Source organism: Dendrobates tinctorius, unplaced genomic scaffold (assembly GCF_039654945.1).
Source record: "Dendrobates tinctorius isolate UK_male_01 unplaced genomic scaffold, ASM3965494v1 ptg000073l, whole genome shotgun sequence".
NCBI lineage: Eukaryota > Metazoa > Chordata > Amphibia > Anura > Dendrobatidae > Dendrobates > Dendrobates tinctorius.
The window spans coordinates 22922098-22945401 of NW_027361741.1; positions in this window are offsets into that span (position 1 = coordinate 22922098).

Here is a 23304-nt window from a genome sequence, read left to right on the forward strand (position 1 = left end):
CCACCACCATCAGTACCAGCTGCGCCCCCCTGCCCACTTCCACGGCCTCTTCCACCATACTTCCTCATGTTTGGGAAAATGTACCAAAAATACCAGCAGAGAGATGGTACTGTTTGAGGAGCATCCAGCTGTGTAAGGTGTATTAAACAAATTAAATCAAGGTAAATATTATGTTAGTCACAGACACTCTCACAGTGTGTATTGGACCGTAATCCAACTAGCAGATATACGGAACTGTATCAGAAGTGTACAGCTGTATATTATTTTTGTGCAACTAACAAGCTCCGTATATGTATTTACTGAGTGTCACACACACACGCTGACTAGGTATAAAAGTGACTGTAATGCAAACGGCAGATATACAATACTGTTGGAGAATCGGAAAGCTCTATACGATGTGTGTAAGGAAAATTGTCAAGCTCCGTGTATTTGTATACAGACTGACACACGCTGTCTCTGTCTAGTTTTGACCGTTATCAAACAGCAGATATACGAAACTGTTTTAAAAACAGACACGACTCTAAGGTGTAGGTCTGGAAAAGCGGAAAAACCCCTTGGCTTTTTCTTCCAGAGTCACACCCAGATAGCTTCTATTTGTCCGTGCTAGAAGGCGGTACACGGTAGTGTGTGAGGAGCGTACACCGCTGTGTGGTGTGTGTATGTAAAATTGTCAAGCTCCGTGTATTTGCATACGGACTGACACACGCTGTCTCTGTGCAGTTTTGACCGTTATCAAACAGCAGATATACAAAACTGTTTGAAAAACGGACACGACTCTAAGGTCTAGGTCTGGAAAAACGGACAAACTCCTCGGCTTTTTCTTCCAGAGTCACACCCAGATAGCTTCTATTTGTCCGTGATACCAACCAGTACACGGTAGTGTGTGAGAAGTGTACACCGCTAGACTGTGTCTGTATGTAAAATTGTCAAGCTCCGTGTATTTGTATGCAGACTGACACACGCTGTCTCTGTCTGGTTTTGACCGTTATCAAATAGCAGATATACGAAACTGTTTGAAAAACGGACACGACTCTAGGGTGTAGGTCCGGAAAAATGGAAAAACTCCTCGGCTTATTTTTTCCAGAGTCACACACAGGTAGCTTCTATTTGTCCATGCTAGAAGGCGGTACACGGTAGTGTGTGAGGAGCGTACAACGCTGTACGGTATGTGTATGTAAAATTGTCACGCTCCGTGTGTTTGTATACGGACTGACACACCATGTCTCTGTCTAGTTTAGACCGTTATCAAAGAGCAGATATACGAAACTGTTTGAAAAACAGACATGACTCTAAGGTGTAGGTCTGGAAAAACAGACAAACTCCTCGGCTTTTTCTTCCAGAGTCACACCCAGAGAGCTTCTATTTGTCCGTGATACCAGCCGGTACACGGTAGTGTGTGAGGAGTGTACACCGCTAGACGGTGTCTGTATGTAAAACTGTCAAGCTCCGTGTATTGTACACCGACTGACACACGCTGTCTCTGTCTGGTTTTGACCATTATCAAACAGCAGATATACGAAACTGTTTGAAAAACGGACACGACTCTAGGGTGTAGGTCTGGAAAAATGGAAAAACTCCTCTGCTTTTTTTTTCCAGAGTCACACACAGGTAGCTTCTATTTGTCCATGCTAGAAGGCGGTACACTGTAGTGTGTGAGGAGCATACACCGCTGTGTGGTGTGTGTATGTAAAATTGTCAAGCTCCATGTATTTGTATACGGACTGACACACCATGTCTCTGTCTAGTTTAGACCGTTATCAAACAGCAGACAAACAAAACTGTTTGAAAAACGGACACGACTTTAAGGTGTAGGTCTGGAAAAACGGACAAACTCCTCGGCTTTTTCTTCCAGAGTCACACCCAGATAGCTTCTATTTGTCCGTGATACCAGCTGGTACACGGTAGTGTGTGAGGAGTGTACACCGCTAGATGGTGTCTGTATGTAAAATTGTCAAGCTCCGTGTATTTGTACACGGACTGACACACGCTGTCTCTGTCTAGTTTTGACCATTATCAAACAGCAGATATACGAAACTGTTTGAAAAACGGACACGACTCTAGGGTGTAGGTCTGGAAAAATGGAAAAACTCCTCTGCTTTTTTTTCCAGAGTCACACACAGGTAGCTTCTATTTGTCCATGCTAGAAGGCGGTACACTGTAGTGTGTGAGGAGCGTACACCGCTGTGTGGTGTGTGTATGTAAAATTGTCAAGCTCCATGTATTTGTAGACGGACTGACACACCATGTCTCTGTCTAGTTTTGACCATTATCAAACAGCAGATATACGAAACTGTTTGAAAAACGGACACGACTTTAAGGTGTAGGTCTGGAAAAACGGACAAACTCCTCGGCTTTTTCTTCCAGAATCACACCCAGATAGCTTCTATTTGTCCGTGTTACCAGCCAGTACACTGTAATATGTGAGGAGCGTACACCGCTAGATGGTATGTGAAAAAATGAACACTCAGTAACTCACCAGGACAAAATAATAAAATTTGGAGTGCTTTGAAAAAAGCAGTTTGAACAGCAGTGTGCACACAGTAATGCAGCTAGCAAGTAGCCTTAAAAGGCAGCCTAATCACCACCAGCTCTGCAGAACAAAAATCCTCCCCTTTCACTGCACACTAACTGTACAGTGAAAAGCGCTATCAGCAGAAGCAGTTTTTCTTTTCTTCTTCCCTGCCTAACGCTCTCCCTGTTCAGAATCAGCAGCAGCACCTCTCCCTATTGTAAGATCGACAGAAGTAAGATGGCGGTTGGGGTTCACAGCCTTTTATACCCACTGTGATGCCACACAAAGCCAGCCAATCACTTCAATGCCCTTCTCTAAAATTGTGCTGGCCGCTGCACATGTCATCGCGTTGCCCACAGTGTGCGTCCTCCATCATTGGGTGAGAAAAGGCGCTGAAAGCATCATTTGAAACGTGACTTTGGTGCACTGATTGGCGACCTCATGGCCGACTTCACGCTAGGGTCAGGTTTCGATTGGCGACGAAAGTCAGCGATTTTTGAATCTGACCAACCTGTTTCGCTCAACTTTAGTCCTCATCTTTCTAAACATAAGCTGGTATTGATGGAGGGCCCAGGTCCAAATTTTTATCTGGGGCACAAAAGACTCTACTCATGCTACTTGCATTACATCTCTGTATATGATTTAATATGATTTAGCATCCACTGCAGAGTAATGCAATTTGCAGTAGAGCCATCTACCTCTCATGCAAGGAACCAAAAACTTTAACAGACAAGTTGTGGTGGGCCACACCATACATTGCTTACAATAGCTGACTGCCAGATCACATATGAGATGATCAGTTATTGGGCATCGTGTAATGAAATCCCACTCATCTCCTATTGATTTCTTATCATATGGTAAAGTAATCAATAGTTTAGTCTAACACAATCCCTTTAACCGCTTCCCGACCGCCCACAGTAGATAAACGTTGGCGCTTGCTGGGCTTTGTGCAGCGCCGACGTTTATCTACTGTCGGCGGTTTTGTGCCCCCCGGGACCCCCACATACCTTACAACACGGGGATCCCAGTGCACAATGCATGCTGGGACCCCCGACATCATCGAGACCTGATTGGTTCAGGTCCTGATGACGTCAGCGTCACAGCAGCCAATGGGAGCGATCGCTGGGAAAGCTGCTTGTTTCCCGGCGATCTCCCTCATTGTAACGCGGCTTCTCCCTCTGATCTCAATGACAGATGATCCGAGGTGAAGCAGCGTTACTGTGTGACTAGATCGCTGCTTGGCACAGCTGATCGCTGCCTGGCACAGCTGTGTGATCTTGTCACACAGTAACGCTGCTTCACCTCTGATCATCTGTCATTGTGAGATCAGAGGAGAAGTCACGTTACAGTGTGCCAGGCAGCGATCTTGTCACATAGTAACGCTGCTTCTCCTCTCATCATCTGTCAGTGTGAGATCAGAGGAGAAGTGGCGTTACTATGAGTCAGATCGCAGCGCAGCGATCTTGTCACAAAAATAAAAAAAAGTAAAGAAAAAAAAAAGAAAAAAGCAGGTACACAGGTTAGGGCTAGGGCTAGGGCAAGGGCTTGGGTTAGGGCTAGGGTTAGGTTTAGGGTTAGGGTTAGGGCTAGGGTTAGGGCTAGGGTTAGGGCTAGGGTTAGGGCTAGGGTTAGGGCTAGGGCTAGGGTTAGGGCTAGGGTTAGGGCTAGGGTTAGGGCTAGGGCTGGGATTAAGGTTATGGGTGTGTTGGTGTTAGGTTTGTGGTTAGGGGTGTGTTGGGGTTAGGGTTGGAATTAGAATTGGGGGTTTCCATTATTTAGGTACATCAGGGGCTCTGTAAATGCAATATGACGCCCGCAGACCATTCCATCAAAGTCTGCATTTCAGAACGTCACTACTTCCCTTCCGAGCCCCACCGTGTGCCCAAACAGTAGATTTCTTCCACATATGGGGTATCAGCGTACTCAGGACAAATTGGACAACAACTTTTGGGGTCCAATTTCTCCTGTTACCCTTGTGAAAATAAAAATTGGGGGCTACAAGGTCATTTTGTGGAAAAAAAAATGATTTTTTTATTTTCATGGCTCTACGTTATAAACTTCAGTGAAGCACTTGGGGGTTCAAAGTGTTCACAACACATCTAGATAAGTTCTTTAAGGGGTCTAGTTTCCAAAATGGGGTTGCTTGTGGGGGGTTTCCACTGTTTAGGTACATCAGGGGCTCTCCAAATGCGACATGGCATCCGATCTCAATTCCAGCCAATTCTGCATTGAAAAAGTCAAACGGCGCTCCTTCCGTTCTGAGCTCTGCCGTGTGCTCAAACAGTGGTTTAGCCCCACATACGGGGTATCTGCGTATTCGGGAGAAATTGCACAAAAAATTTTGTGGTTCATTTTCTCTTTTTACACTTGTGAAAATAAAAAAAATGGTTTTGAAGTAAAATGTTTGTGAAAAAAAGTTAAATGTTTATTTTTTCCTTCCATATTCCATTCATTCATGTGAAGCACCTGAAGGGTTAATAAACTTCTTGAATGTGGTTTTGAGTACATTGAGAGGTGCAGTTTTTAGAATGGTGTCACTTTTGGGTATTTTTTGTTATATTGACCCCCCAAACTCACTTCAAATGTGAGGTGGTCCCTAAAAAAAATGGTGTTGCAAATTTTGTTGTAAAAATGAAAAATCGCTGGTCAACTTTTAACCCTTATAACTTCCTAAAAAAAAAAAATTGTGGTTCCAAAATTGTGCAGATGTAAAGTAGACATGTGGTAAATGTTATTTATTAACTATTTTGTGCGATATCACTCTCTGATTTAAGGGCATAAAAATTAAAAGTTTGAAAATTGCAAAATTTTTTAAATTTTCGCCAAATTTTGATTTTTTTAACAAATAAGCACAGCTCATATCTAAAAAATTTTACCACCATCATGAAGTACAATATGTCATGAGAAAACAATGTCAGAATCAGTAGGATCCGTTGAAGCGTTCTAGAGTTATGACCTCATAAAGTGACACTGGTCAGAATTGAAAAAATTGGCCCGGTCACGAAGGCAAAAACAGGCTCGGGTGTGAAGGGGTTAAAATACAAATGTGTAATAAATCTAAAAAATAATATTTCTTACTTTTTTAGATTTGAGATCATGTTGATTATTATTATCACGCTATTATTATTATTACTACTACATTATTTTCTAGAGTTCACATCTGGCAAGCCATGATTATGGATGAAAAAAACCTAATTGTAAAGTTTGGGGTTAGCACTGGACACCTCATGTCCAGTACCGAACCTCGGACACAGACTTCTTAATGTACATCCATGTTACTGTTTGGGTTTTGCAGACTAATAAAGCATCTTCAAAGGTTGCAGTGCATCCAATCAACGAGTTTTAAGGCTGTGGGCACTACTGGTCCCATCACAGTCATGCTAAGTAACAGCATGGCTGTGATTATCCAGTGCCCAACATGGCTAAAGGGCCTGTCACACTAAGCGATATAGCTAGCAATATCGCTATAATGTCACCGATTTTGTGACATTATAGCGATATTGCTAGCGATATCGCAATGTCTGATACTTACCTCCGACCGGCTCCCCCGCTGGTTATCGCTGATCGTGCGAGAATTTCCTGGGCCGTTTCTCGTCGTCAGCTTGCTGCTGGGCTTCCTGCTGTGGCGTTGAGGGACGCGTGGACGTGGGCGGGAGGACGTCAGGATCGCCTCGTCTGGCAGGTAAGTAGCGACCCCCTACCCTTGCTATGCCTCTGGTGAGATCTTCCTGTGTGGCAGCTCACTAGTGACCACTTAGCGATGCACCAGCGATCCTGACGGCATCATATTGCTGGTCGGGATCGCTAGTGCATGGCTAAGTGTGACAGTACCTTAAGCCTGGCAGTGGAAAACAAATAAATAAATAATTGTAAAAATGACATGCTGCCCCTACTATTTTTATAACCAGCCAGGGGAAAGCAGTCAGCTGTGTACTGGTCTCAATATGCTGGGAAGGGACCAATATCAATGGGCATTCCCAGTCTTTTAATATCAGCTCCTAGCTGTCTGTTTTGCCTTGCCTGGTTAATAAAAATGGGGGGGACTCTACAAAAATGATGTTAGTCCCCCTATTTTTAATAACCAGCTAATTCAAAGCAGATAGCTTGGTCTGATATTAATAGGCTGGAAAGGTCCATGGATAGTGGATCCTTCCCTGCCTAATTAGACCATCCCTCAACCAGCCCAGAAATGGCTCACTCATTAGATGCAAAAATTAGGTTCTTAGCCTCGGCTCTTCGCGATTGCCCTGATGCGTTTGCAATTGTGGGAATGGTTTTGGGGTTGATGTCAGATGTGTAATCTCCACTGACTTCAAGCCCAGGGTATAGTAATGGAGATGCATCTATTAGACACCCCAATTACTAACCCTATAGTCAAAAGAAAGAAACACTCACAGAATTATTATTTTCAAAAGAATAATTATATTAATACATTTTATTTAATTTTTTAATTATTTTTAGGTTGGTGCTCATGTATTTCAATCAACATCTGAATATTCTTAGGTTCAATTCATGTTGAAAAATGCATATGCCAAGGGTTCATACATTTTAATGGCCAAGGATATGCCAAAAGGACATCAGGATCCCACATCCCCAAATGAGTTCTGTCGATTGTAGCATGCTGTTCATGTTTTATGACAAATATATGCCAGTTTAGACATGTACAGTATATATACAGTACAGTAACATATACAGTACATTGAATGCTCCTGTATGCCCCTTAGTATTAAATATTTAACAATACAGCATTTAATGAAGTAATCATCACAATGCATGTATTGTTCCTTACGTCTAGAAAAAAAGATTGATCTTTTTAATCATGTAATACAGTACAAACGTTTTAAAAATAAGTGATCTACTCAATATTAGCCTTTTTGTTCAGATTTATTTGGCTGCTATAAACACAAAGCAAATTCTTATTAGCCAATTTGTAATTTCACACACTTAAAATGCTAAAAAATAGTTAATGAGTGATTCCAAAATGTACTTATTGCCACATAATATCATTTTCATGACTTTAATCTCTATGTTTTTGCGTTGAGCTAATTAGTAGTGATTCTTAAATGAAAGCGACTTTGTCTTTTCCCCAGGTTTTATGACTTTACAACTTACCACATAAACCTGATTCCTATAACCATAAAACAAAAACGAAACAAGTTGGACATGTACCAGCAGAGAGAAAAAGAAATAGCCAGAGGGAACTCTCAACTGTGCAGTAATGTATATCCATGTGGATTTGTGCGTCTGTTAGTCTCTCAGAAACTTAATATTCCAATCAGCTACTGAGCTACTACATTAAGAGCCAGCGAGCGCCTCAGTGCCCCTATAGCTGAGGGAATATTACTCACCGGGTCATGGTCGACTGAGTAAAATACAACCCTCATATATCATCATAACTGCCAGCAAATGACAATTATAATTGAGACGGCAATAACTAGGAAAGAGTTCTTTAATTTAACATCCAATTATTACAAGTTATCACTCCTTAATAAATGTAATATAACAGACAATCAATGTTGCATGTGACGTCCAGGCAGCACTGGGATGGGAAATTTATATCCTGGGGAAAGATATACTGTATGTGCATTCTCTCTTTAAAAAGTCTGCAGCGGTTGTGATAAGTGCAGCACAAACCACCAATATAAATAGCTATCTTCTTTTAATTTGCATCAGTACAAAAGCTGTGAGCTCAGGTGGGGGTAGGCTATTATTCTGTGCCTTTGAAAAGAAGAATTAATGAAGAAACCTTTTTTTGTATTTTGCCCATTATGGTATAAGATTATTGAAATAACACGGCCAAATCAGATAAACCTATCAAATAAGAAGAGTTGCTTAGACATACTTTAATAATATGATATATTAGATCCATATAAAATAAAATAGTGTCATTTTTTTCAATTTTAATACATATTTTCATTGCAATATAAATAATTCATTGCAATATAGATAATTGAATCCATATTGTTTAGGCTGTTTAAACAAAAATATAAATATATTCCTTAGGATACATACAAACATATAGGGGCACAGAAACTGTTTTACACATGTAAAGGTACACTAACTCAGTTTATCCTAAAGTCCTAAAAAAGGGCCTGGGGAATTTCAATTGATGGCCCATTCGGATCATACAATGTGTTATTGAAGTGGACCAGAGGTAGTATTAACTAAGACAAGCACACAGGCTAGTTTTAGTAGGGTGTGGTGCCTTCCCATGGGCAGGGAGCTGATTACTCTAGCTGGACAAGTCAAATACCCATACTTCCAGACTGGATGACAACACAGATGCAAACCATACTAATCTTTTTGACTGGACAGAGCCTACTCAAGATTTTAAAAGTCAATAAAGGTAGCAGTCATCAGGGAGCGTCAGGCAGGCGGTGAGATGAATTGTATTAGAAGAGTGGTTCAAAGCAGCTCCAGCCGTAGACCTCCAAAGGAGGATGATGTAGTGGAAAATAAAAATGAACAGTCAAAGGAGCGCTAAAAACACCAGGACAAGCATTGGTTTCTTAAAACCACAACACGTTCCAATGGTGACCCGTCTTCATCAGGTGTATTTGCTGGTGTCAGATGTCCCTTCACCTGCTGAGCTTGATCGCAGCAGTGACCACTTTGACCATGATAGTTATGACTCTGTTTCTTTATAATATTTCATGGCCAGCTGTTCTGGCCATAAAAGATTAGAAAATTTTGTGAAATTTTAAGCTTGGGAGAAGTGAATTTGCTTTCAAATCAATTAGATAATCATACATTCTGTGATACTGTGAGGCGGTAATATTTCAGATTCATACACAGAAAAAGAAACAGCTTTTTTGGAAAATTTCAGGTAAATCACTTGGTAAGGTTTTAGATGAGTTCACCAATAAAAAAATATACATTTCCTCTGATACTAAGGTTTCTAGTATAATATTACCCTGATGCCAGTCAATAACCGGGTTATGTTTACATTACCGAGGCATGCCCAAGACCACTGCACCAGATAGATTTTAACCCCTTAGTGCAGAAGCCAAATTTTTTACATTTGACCAGTGTCACCTTATGTGGTAATAACTCTGGAATGTTTCAACATATTCCAGTGATTTTGAGAACGTTTTTTTCGTGACATATTATACATCAGAACTTTGACAAATTTAAAATATTTGCATTTTTCAAACTTTGAATGATTATCCATTTAATTCAGATAGCCATACCACACAAAAACATTAATAAATACCACTTATTTATGGCTTCTTTACATCATCACCATTTATAAAATGTTCTTTTATTTTGTTAGCATTTTAGAAAGTTTAAAAATGTAGCAGTCATTTTTCATTTTTTCAAGGAAATTTACCAAATTTAGTATTTTTTTAAGGAACTATTCAGTTTTGAAGTGAAGTAACCATGGGTCAGGCATATCTGGCACTACCAAGTTCAGGCACAGTGCGCCTGACAGGCACAGGTTAGTAAAGTGCCTATAATATCTAATTATCTCAAATTCTGGGCACTAAAATTAATCAACGACCTTCATATAGATGTATTACAAGAGAGTACACAAAAACAGATGAAAAAAACATTTAATAACCTTAAATGTAACAAAAATTCCCAAGTTTGATAAATACCACCCTAACCTTCTTATTTGTAAGAAAACCCTTATTTCTGCAAAATATCCCCAAAATTTGCATTATTTATTCATAAAAATACAAAATAGACAATTTGTGATGGAATAAACCTAGAAACTACAAACCTTCAAAAGAAAGAGTTTGAGAGTCGACGGAGGTCACACATTCTCTCTGCAAGGACAGCTGTAAAACTAAGTGTGGGGTTTCAAGTAGCACCTAAAGATAGAAAGGTATTGGAAGGGAAGAGAGAAAGAAAAAACAGAGAAAGAGGGGAAAGAAAGAACAGAGAGAGAATGAAAGATAGAAAGAGAAAGAAAGAAAGAGGAGAAAGAAAGAAAGAGAGAGAGAAAGAAAGAAAGAACATATAGAAAGAGGGGACAGAAAAAAAAGAGAGAAAAAAAGAGGGGAAAGAAAGAACAGAGAGGGATAGAGAAAGAAAGAAAAAGAACAGACAGAGAAAGAAAGAGTGGACAGAAAAAAAACAGAGAGAAAAAAAAGAAAGGGGAAAGAAAGAACAGAGAGGGAGAGAGAAAGAAAGCGGAGAAAGAAATAAAGAACAGAGAGAAAGAAAGAAAGAAAGAGGGGACAGAAATAAAGAACAGAGAGAGAAAAAAAGAAAGAGGGGAAGAAAGAACAGAGAGAGAGAAGGAAAGAGAAGAAAGAACAGAGCAAGAGAGAAAGAACAAAGAAAGAAAGAACAGAGAGTGAAAGAGAGAAAAGAAGAACGTAGAGAGAGAAAGAAAGAGAGGAAATAAAGAACAGAGAGAAAGAAATAACAGAGAGAGAACGGAAGAACAGAGAGAGATAAAAAAGAAAGAACAGAGAGAGAGCGAGAAAGAACAGTGAGAGAAAGAAAGAAAGATTAGAGAAAGGAAGAAAGATTAGAGCGAGAAAGAAAGAGGGGAAAGAAAGAACAGAGATAGTGAAAGAAAGAACAGAGAGAAAGAGGGTAAAGAAAGAACAGAAAGAGAAAGAAAGTGAAAAAAGAACCAGAGAGAAAGAAAGAAAGAACAGATAGAAAGAAATAGGGGACAGAAAAAAAGAGAAAAAAGAAAGAGGGGAAAGAAAGAGCAGAGAGGGAGCGAGAAAGAACAGAGAGAGAAAGAAAGAACAGGGAGAGAAAGAGAGTGGAGACAGAAAGAAAGAGGGGAAAGAAAGAGAACAGAGAGAAAGAACAGAGAGAGAGAAAGGCAGAACAGAGAGAGAAAGAAAGATTAGAGACAGAAAGAAAGAGGGAAAAGAAAGAACAGAGAGAGAGAAAGGAAGAGGGGAAAGAAAGAAAGAAGAGAGAGAAGGAAACCGAGAGAGAAAGAAATAAAGATTCTATAAAGATATTTGCGAATTTTAAAGTGCTCCTCGGGGCTCCACCATGTACTCCAGTGTCCATGGAAAAAGTTTCCTCCTGGCTAGGGCAGTGGGGCAGACTCAAAATCGGGACTGTCCTGCTGGATCCGGGACAGTTGGGAGGTATGAATGCTCCCCACCATACACCTTGTACACGCATGGCTCCGCACACCTCATACACACATGGCTCCGCTCCGTGCACTTCGCGCACACACATGGCTCAATCTGTAAACCTTGTACACATGTGGCTCTGCTCCGTACACCTTGTACACATGCGGCTCTGCTCCATACACACGCAGCTCCACTCCGTACACCCTGTACACATGCGACTCCGCACTGTACACTTCGTACATGTGCGGCTCCGCTCCATACACCTCGTACACGTGCGGCTCCGCTCCGTACACCTCGCACACATGCGGCTTCGCTACGTACATCTCGTACACGTGCGGCTCTGCACCGTACACCTTGTACATGCGCGGCTCCAATCCGTACACCTCGTACACGCGTGGCTCCGTACACCTCGTACATGTGCATCTCCGCTCCGTACAGGCGCGGCTCCGCTCTGTACACCTCGTACACGTGTGGCTCTGCTCCGTACACCCCATACACACATAGCTCCACTCTGTACACCTCGTACACATGTGGCTCCATATACCCTGGACACACATGGCTCAGCTCCGTACAACTCGTACACATGTGGCTCCGTACACTTCGTACACACACAGCTCTGCACTGTACACCTCATACACACATGGCTCTGCTACATCCACAACCCCTCCTGACCCCACACAGAAACTTCTCTCATCCAGCAGTGCACCATGACAACCAGCACAGCGGAGTCCTGCAGACACGGAGGCTCCTGATCATGTGAACTCTGACTCCTCCCCTCCTGTGACCTCATCACAGGTCCTGTGCCACAGAAGAGAACACACACAGCCTAGCGACGTTGTTGTAGGCTGTGAGGGCTGCAATGGGTCTCCGGGAGGGCAAAGATGGGGTGCATGGGCAGTGCGGCTTATCTCCCTGCAGTGCAGGAAAAATAGGGTCACGGGCGGGACAGCGGGTGGGCGGAGCAAAAATGGGACTGTCTTGTGGAAAACGGGATGCTTGGAAGCTATGAGTTTACTCTTTGCGAAAGCTAATCAGCAAGGGTCATCATATAGTATTAGAGATGAGGAGATCGATTTATAGGACTCTGGTCCAGCTTTCATATCAGCAGTACCTGGCAGTTAGACAAAAGGCCTTATCTTCCAGCACCCCCAGCTCGGCATTTGATTTGTCAGAGCTGCCATCATATCACACAGATGACATCACACCAGCTCTGACGAATCAAATGCCGCACCTGGTAAGCTGGAAGGTTGCAGATTTGGGCCACCCATCTAGCCACTATCTGCCATTGATCTTGACTCTGGACCAGAGTCTTGCAAATTGATCCGTCAGCTCTATAAAGGATCGATAAGTTCTAAAAAAATGACACTAACCAAGCAGTGTATGATGAATGACAGATGATGTGTGTGTGAATATATTGAGCTGAAAAAAAGCTGGCAATTACCTCCAAAAAGAATGAAGAAAGTGTGCAAGCTGCTATGACAGCATAATTTGCAAACAAAAGAATTCAGCAGCATTCTGTAATAACTAAGATGCTTGCAAACATTAAATATATGAAGTTTGGCTTTCTTTACTGCTATTTAGATTATAATTATATATTGAAGATACTTAGCACACAAATTGGCCAATTTATGAGAGCCCATCAGCCTATGGCACACTCACACTACATGCCATACATAGATACAACGTCACCACCCGGCGGATCCGGTCAAGTGCTGGGGCCATGAGAAAGCAGGGGGCCACTTACCATTGGCGCTTATGGGGCCTGTGAGCTGGGGGGCTATTGTGCTTTAATCTGTTTGCAATAATTACCCATCATTGTTCCCATCTTGCTGCAGGTCCTGTCTCTCTTCCACGTCTTGTGACTCAATTACGTCTCAAGGAAGAGGGTGCAATGACGTCACTGCATTGCTCCCTCTGTTTTAAGCAGTGCAGAGAGGCAGAAGTTGCTGAAGAGACCTGAGTTGCGGCTAGCAAGGAGAGGTAAGCATTTGATTTTTTTATTTTTTAAATGTATGGAGAACTATAAGGGGTCTATACTGTATGGAGCATTATATGGGGTCCATTATTCTGTATGGAGCAATCTATAAGGCCCATTCTGTAGAGTGCATTATATAGGGATCATACTGTATGGATCTACACATGGGACCCATTCTGTGTGGAGCATTAAATGGGGCCCTTTCTATAAGGATCTATTTCTGGGATCCATTCTGTGTGGAGCATTATATGTGTCTCTTACTGAATGAAGCATTATATGGAGCCCATTCTTTATGGATCTATATATTGGCCCATATTGTATGAAGCTATATATTGGGATCATACTGTATGGAGCATTATATGGGTCCCATACTGTGTTGAGCTATATATGAGGCCCATTCTTTAGGGAGCATTATATGAGGTCCATTATTCTGTATGGAACATTACATAGGGCCCATACTGCATGGAGCAATATTTTGGGCCCATTCTGTATGGAGAAATATATGGGGCCCATTATAGTATATGGAGCATTATATGGGGCCCATACTTTATGGATCATTATATGGGGCCATTATTCTGTATGGAACAATGAATGGGACTATTATTCTGTATGTTGGATTATATGAGGCCCATACTCTATGGAGCATTATATGGGGCCCATTCTCTATGGATTTTAAAATGGGACCATTCTATATGGAGCATTATATGGGGCCCATTCTGTATGGAGCATTATATGGGGTCCATTTTTCAGGATGGATCATTATATGAGGTCCATTATTCTGTATGGAGCATCATATGGAGTTCATTATGCTGTATGGATCATTATACAGTTGGGAAAAAGGTATTTAGTCAGTCACCAATTATGCAAGTTCTCCCACTTAAAAAGATGAGAGAAGCCTGTAATTGACATCGTAGGTACACCACAACTATGAGAGTCAAAATGAGAAAACAAATCCAGAAAATCACCTTGTCTGATTTAGCAATATTTATTTTTCAAATTATGGTGGAAAATACGAATTTAGTCACCAAAAACATGCAAGATTTCTGGCTCACACACACACGTAACTTCTTCTTTAAGAGGCTCCTCTATCCTCCACTCATTACCTGTAGTAATAGCACCTGTTTGAACTTGTTATCAGTATAAAAGACATCTGTCCACAACCTCAAACAGTCACACTCCAAACTTCATTATGGTGAAGACCAAAGAGCTGTCGAAGGACACCAGAAACAAAATTGTTGCCCTGCATCAGGCTGGGAACACTGAATTAATATTAGGCAAGCAGTTTGGTGTGATGAAATCAACTGTGGGAGCAATATTAGGAAAATGGAAGACATACAAGATCACTGATAATCTCACTCGATCTGAGGCTCCAAGCAAGATCGCACCCCGTGGAGTCAAAATTATCACAAGAACAGTGAGAAAAAATCCCACAACCACACGAGGGGGACCTAGTGAATGACCTGCATAGAGCTTGGACCACCGTAGCAAAGGCTACCATCAGTAACAGACTACACCGCCAGGGACTCAGATCCTGCAGTGCCAGACATGTCCCCCTGCTTATGCCAGTACATGTCCGGGCCTATCTGAAGTTTACAAGAGTATTTGGATTATCCAGAAGCGTATTGGGAGAATGTCAAATGGTCTAATGAAACTAAAGTAGAACTGTTTGGTAGAAACAGCCAAAAGTTTGACCATAATCATGTTCCCACATGCTTTATGCATCCATTAGCCCTCTGTGTCTGTACTGTTACACACTTAACATTATGGCTGGTCCATACAATCAGGGCAACTGTTACCATCCACCTTTCGTGTCTACCTCTTTCCTCATAGATTGTAATCTTGCGAGCAGGGCCCTCATTCCTCTTGGTATCTGTTATGATCTATGTGATTATTGTTATGCTGTAATGTCTATTGTCTGTACAAGTCCCCTCTGAAATGTAAAGTGCTGCAGAATATGTCGGCGCTATAGAAATAAAATTTTTTATTATTATATAAACAAAACTCGGATATTGAAGATGAAACATGGATGGGTCTTTCAGCATGATAATGTTCCCAAGCACACTGCCAGGGCAACAAAACTGTGGCTTTGTAAGAAACATATGAAGGTACTGAAGTGGTCTAGCCCAGCTCCAGTTCTCAGCCCCATAGAAGACCTTTCTGGGATTTGAAAATCCATGTTGCCCAGCGACATGCCCAAAACATGACTTCTCTAGAGGAGATTTGCATGGAGGAATGGGCTAACATACCACCAACAGTGTGTGCCAATCTAGTGAAGTCTTACAGAAAATGTTTGACCTCTGTCATTGCCAACAAAGCATAAATAACAAAATATTGAGATGAACTTTTGTTAATGACCAAATACTTACTTTCCACAATAATTTGAAAAATAAATCTTGCCAAATCAGACAAAGTGATTTTCTGGATTTTTCTCCTTTTGACTCTCATAGTTGTGGTCTACCTGTGATGTCAATTACAGGCCTCTCTCATCGGGAGAACTTGCACAATTGGGGGCTGACTAAATACTTCTTTTTGCATTATTCTGTTTGGACCATTATATGGGGCTCATTATATTGTATGCAACAATATATGGGGTACATTATACTATATGGAAGACTATGGGGTTCCCATAATACTGTATGGAGCACTATGTGGTGCCTATAGTACTATATGGATGACAATTTTGTGCCCATAATACCGTATGGAGGACTATACTGTCCAGTCTGAAAACTTTTAAACCCTACTCCTGTGTGCGCACTGTGCGCTGCAAGGATATGCCAGTTTATGAGCTGTTGCAGAATTTACAATAGATATCACTCATGTAATGTAAGAAGTAAGTGAAAGCATGGAAGTGCTTCTTTAATTGTGCAATATATCAGTAAAAAATAAACTCGCTTAGGAAGATGGTCGCTATAGCTGGGAAAATGTCTGCTAATTTTATTCATTGTTTCTTGGCAAATCATGATCACCAGACTTTACAAAAATAGAATAAACTGTCAAAATGCCTGGTTTGTAGAATGCCATTGGCACCCGATGAGAGATGCATGTTGGCTATTGAAAACTGCAAGAATGCATATTTATTCTGGGAAAAAAATACTCACTATAATGCAACCAAAGATAATGGAAAAACAGCCACTTGTACATATTCATTGTCCCCATTTGTCTTTGGAAATCCTAAAGATCCATGTTCCATGCAGCAGGAGATAGAGGAGGTGAAAGAGCAGCTGCAGGTTGAAGTGGATGGGAACACTGAGCTGGCACAGGCAGCGGATGATGCTGACAGTCTGTGAAAATGACAAAGATGAGGTCAGCCATGAGAACCAACCATCACAGCGGGATTATGAAAGTGAACCAATGGTACCCTTTGTCATCCTGAGGTGGAAATTCTTATATTTATCATTATAGTATGGATGAGTTGTGATTAGTGTTGAGCATTCCGATACCGCAAGTATCGGGTATCGGCCGATACTTGCTGTATCGGAATTCCGATACCGACTTCCGATATTTTTTCAATATCGGAAGTCGGCATCGGAATCGGAAGTTCAAAGTTGATTGACAGCCTGACGTCATCATGATGCGCGGTGTGTGCGCATCATGATGCGCCGTCATTTCGGGCCTTCCGGGGGTCTCTGCCGGCCTGCCGGGGGGCTGTGTGGACTGCCCGGGGTCTGTACCGGCCTGCCGGGGGGCTGTGCCGGCCTGCCGGTGGTCTGTGCACCCTGTGGGGGTCTGTACCGGCCTGCCGGGGGGCTGTGCCGGCCTGCCGGTGGTCTGTGCACCCTGTGGGGGTCTGTACCGGCCTGCCGAGGGGCTGAGCCGGCCTGCCGGGGGGCTGTGCTGATGTCCGGGGGTCTGTGCAAGCATCGTCCGATGGGACTACAAGTCCCATCTGGCGATGCCTGCTACCATGACAGTGATTGACACATTAGCCAATGATGGGACAGTAGTAGTCCCATCATCCGGCTAATGTGTTAAATGTTAAAAAAAAAAAAAAAAAAATACTACATACATACTACATGCATGCTACATACATACTACATGCTACATACATACTACATACATACCACATACATACTACATACATACTACATACATACTACATACATACCACATATATACATACATACTACATACATAACACATATATACTACATGCATGCTACATACATACTACATGCTACATATATACTACATACATACTACATACATACATACTACATATATACTACATGCATGCTACATACATACTACATGCTACATACATACTACATATATACTACATGCATACTACATACATACTACATGCTACATACATACCACATACATACTACATACATACTACATACATACTACATGCATGCTACATACATACTACATGCTACATGCATACTACATATATACTACATGCATGCTACATACATACTACATGCTACATACATACTACATATATACTGCATGCATGCTACATACATACTACATGCTGCATACATACTACATATATACTACATGCATGCTACATACATACTACATGCTACATACATACTACATATATACTACATACATACTACATACATACTACATGCATGCTACATACATACTACATGCTACATACATACCACATACATACTACATACATACTACATGCTACATACATACTACATATATACTACATGCATGCTACATACATACTGCATGCTACATGCATGCTACATACATACTACATACATACTACATGCTACATACATACCACATATATACTACATACATACTACATACAATACATTCATACAATACATACATAGACATACAGTACATATAACATAGAGTAACATACTTATCAATACTTGTCACATTGTTCCCCGAAGCCATTGTCTTTTACGGAATAAATATTAACATAACAAACCACAAAAATACTCACCCACGATCCGAAGCAGTCCACGAGTGTGTCCCACGACGATCTTGGGTAGAGAACTGCAGCATCAGCTGATGCTGCCGTTCTCTACGGGCTGCAGGAATCCAATGACGGAAGGTAGGTATCCTTCCGCACTGTATTCCTCCGCCACTTAAAAAAAAAAGTCCCTAGTCTCACTTTATGCCATTGCTGCGTGGGAAATTCCCACACAGCAATGGCATAAAGTGAGACTAGGGACTTTTTTTTTTTAAGTGGCGGAGGAATACAGTGCGGAAGGATACCTACCTTCCGTCATTGGATTCCTGCAGCCCGTAGAGAACGGCAGCAACAGCTGATGCTGCAGTTCTCTACCCAAGATCGTCGTGGGACACACTCGTGGACTGCTTCGGATCGTGGGTGAGTATTTTTGTGGTTTGTTATGTTAATATTTATTCCGTAAAAGACAATGGCTTCGGGGAACAATGTGACAAGTATTGGTAAGTATGTTACTCTATGTTATATGTACTGTATGTCTATGTATGTATTGTATGAATGTATTGTATGTAGTATGTATGTAGTATATATGTGGTATGTATGTAGCATGTAGTATGTATGTAGTATGTATGTAGCATGCATGTAGCATGCAGTATGTATGTAGCATGCATGTAGTATATATGTAGTATGTATGTAGCATGTAGTATGTATGTAGTATGTATGTGGTATGTATGTAGCATGTAGTATGTATGTAGCATGTATGTAGTATATATGTAGTATGTATGTAGCATGTAGTATGTATGTAGCATGCATGTAGTATATATGTAGTATGTATGTAGCATGTAGTATGTATGTAGTATGTATGTGGTATGTATGTAGCATGTAGTATGTATGTAGCATGTATGTAGTATATATGTAGTATGTATGTAGCATGTAGTATGTATGTAGCATGCATGTAGTATATATGTAGTATGTATGTAGCATGTAGTATGTATGTAGCATGCATGTAGTATATATGTAGTATGTATGTAGCATGTAGTATGTATGTAGCATGCATGTAGTATATATGTAGTATGCATGTAGCATGTAGTATGTATGTAGCATGTATGTAGTATGTATGTAGTATGTATGTAGTATGTATGTGGTATGTATGTAGCATGTAGTATGTATGTAGCATGCAGTATGTATGTAGTATATATGTAGTATGTATGTAGCATGTAGTATATATGTAGTATGCATGTTGCATGCATGTAGTATATATGTAGTATGCATGTTGCATGCATGTAGTATATATGTAGTATGTATGTTGCATGTAGTATATATGTAGTATGCATGTTGCATGCATGTAGTATATATGTAGTATGTATGTTGCATGTAGTATATATGTAGTATGAATGTAGCATGTATGTAGTATGTAGTATGAATGTAGCATGTATGTAGTATGCATGTTGTATGTATGTAGCATGTATGTAGCATGTAATTTTTTTTTTTTTTTTTTTACATTCAACACATTAGCCGGATGATGGGACTACTACTGTCCCATCATTGGCTAATGTGTCAATCACTGTCATGGTAGCAGGCATCGCCCGATGGGACTTGTAGTCCCATCGGACGATGCCTGCACAGACCCCCGAAGCCTGCACAGCCCCCCGGCAGGCCGGCACAGCCCCCCGGCAGGCCGGCACAGCCCCCCGGAGCCTGCACAGCCCCCTGGCAGGCCGGCACAGCCCCCCGGCAGGCCGGCACAGCCCACCGGAGCCTGCACAGCCCCCCTGGCAGGCCGGCACAGCCCCCCGAAAGGCCCGTACAGACCCCAGAGAGGCTGTACAAGGGAAAAACAGGATTTTTCTTATTCCGATACCGGAAGTCCCATAGACTTGAATGGGACTTCCGGTATCGGAATCGGCGATACCGATACTTTTTTTTAAGATCGGCCGATCCATTCCGATCCGATACTTTGAAGTATCGGACGGTATCGCTCAACTCTAGTTGTGATTTTCATTTACCAACCATTAATGACAATGATTAGATCGGCCACAAGTTCTAATAGCCTTGGACCAGATATGCATTTACTCCTTGTCCATGATGTAATCTATATTTTACTGCTGCTGCTGGAGCTGTTGTTGTTGGCCCTACACTGCCAGACATCTCCTTGCCTATCTCATCATATTTTTCCACTGTGCGAAATCTTGCTCTGCCACTGCTGTTTCATAAACGTTAGCCATATATCTATCTTCTCGCTTTCTTTAATAGTGCTATTTTGTACTTCTGCTTCAAAAACTGTCAGTGCTGGCCTCACACTGCCATACATCTCCTAACCCCATTTTATTTTTCTACTGTGCAAACTTCCGCATTCCTACTGCTGCTAGATACCATCACACATCTTTTGCACTTGTCCAGTGTAATCTACTGCTATACAGTATTTCTACTGTGGCTAAAGTACCCCCATCAATATACACAATCCTGCCTTCCCAAAATAAGGATTTTTTTTTACCGTCTTGTTGACTAGCGATTGCTTCTTCACTTTGAAAACAGCTCATTTGTTCCTGTTCTCTAAGAAAGGGATTTTTTGACCTCGTCTAAAAATTCAATTGTAATTTTTAACCATTTTGAGAACTAAAAACCTGTATCAAATCCCCAAAATAGAGTATTTTTTCACTTCCAGTTGAGAAGCCATAGCTTTTAGACTGCATACCTTTTTCTGATCTCTAGTTAAAGAGATCATTTTTGATGGCTTGTAAAAAAGCTATTATTCGTTTAGAAAAGAACAAAGCTTTTGATATTACCTCAACATCTTTCATTTTTTACCACCCCTTTGGAAAATGACATAGCTTCTTCTGTTGCGCTACATGTGTAGAAACACCAACACAGGCATATACAGTACAGCTTAGATTTTTCATACAATTTACATGGATGAAAAAGCCTAGTGCAGTATGCTATCAAATGGCTTCCTTACTACTGATTACCATCTATTTTTCCTTAGGGTACCGTTACACCTAGCGACTCACCAGCGATCCCGACCAGCGATATGACGCGGTCAGGATCGCTGGTGCATCGCTAAGTGGTCGCTAGTGAGCTGCCACACAGGTAGATCTCACCAGCGACATCGCAGGGGTCAGGGATCGCTACTTACCTGTCAGACGCGGCGATGCTGACGTCCTCCCGCCCATGTCCACGTGTCGCTCGTCGTCACAGCAGGAAGCGCCGCAGGAAGTGACCAACGAGGAATGATCCAGGAGCTTCTCACCCGATCAGCGATAACCAGCGGGGGAGCCGGTCGGAGGTAAGTATCACATGCAGCGATATCGCTAGCAATATCGCTGCTACGTCACAAAATCGGTGACTTTACAGCGATATTGCTAGCGATATCGCAGTGTGTAACGGGGGCTTTAGCCTTATATGGTGAGGTCACTTAGGCATTAGTAAGGCTGTGTCTTCTTAAAAATAAGCACAAAAGGAGTTAAATATCACTTAAGGAGACCTCAGAAGTTGTATATGCATCTTTTCAGGGCAATTAGAGTAACTGCAATTCTTAGTAAATTTATTTGCTGCTAATCAAATTTTTGGGAAAAAATTGTCAAAGCTGGGGAATTTGAATGTAAAAAAAAAATAATCCTTTGTAGCAAATATAAATCTATATGCTATAAACGCAACAAAGGAAAAACACCTCTGTATATAAAAAGCTCAAGAAGACAAGTGAAGTCTAACAACACTTCACAAAATCCTGAAGAAGTGTTATTATCTCTTTATAGTAACAATATTTGAATATGCACATAGTCAGGAAACAGTGGATCATATCAATCAAAAAGCACCAAAAAGTATCGTCAGAATAACATGGAGTGCCAACAATGATAATGTTGTGTCAAATGTGTACAAATAAATTCCTCTCTTAGCATTTAAAACTGAACATCCCTTCATTAACTTGAGTGTATTGAAGAGTATCTCAGGGACCTTTATAGAGCTTATCATTTTCTTCATTTTCCCATTATTCCTGGTAACCACCAAGCATAGTTCTTGAGTTGTGTAAACAACCATGTATACCTGTTTCGTGAAATACATTTTATCCCTTGTGTGACTGAGTTTGTGAGTCTGATCACTGCCTCATTTAATCCCAGTTTTCTCTTTTTCTTACTGAATCATTCTTTAACCCTTTAACGGCTGTCGATACGCATTTCAATAGCAGTGGTTAAGGCGCCATATTACTCAGCGCCGCGTTTTAATGTCACTGAGGAATAATAGTATAGCACCACCTGGTGGCTTCAATTCCCCCGAGTGTCAGCTGTATATGACAGCTGACACCCTGCAGTATCGGCCCCAGCCAGTTTTGCAACCGATCAGGGCCGATTAGCCTCTTAAATACCACTATCAGTCACGACAGCAGTATGTAAGTTGTTACAAGGGTGTCACAAGACCCATGATTACCATGGTACCTTGAGGTCATGTGATGACACCAGGGTACTGTGGCCTGTGAGATCCAGCTATAAACTGTTAAAAATTATACATATCTCAAAGTGGAACTAAGTGAAAAATTAAAATAAGTAAAATAAAATATGTGAAAAAGTAAAAAAATACATAAGAAAGTGCACACAAATCACAATAATCCATTTTTCCACTCAAAATGCAACCTTTGTGATAAAGCAAAAATAAGAAAAAAAGTACACATAATTGGTATTGCCATGTCAAGAACAACCCCCCTCTAGAAAACTGACATGTTATTTATTCCATATGGTGAACGGAGTAAAACAAAAAAAATAAAAAAAAAAGTCAAAAATGTTGCTTTTTCATCATAGTGATTCACAAAAAAAGTAAATGAAAAGTGATTAAAAAGTTGTATTTGAAAAAAGGGTTAAATGATAACACCAACTTGTCCTGCAATAAACAA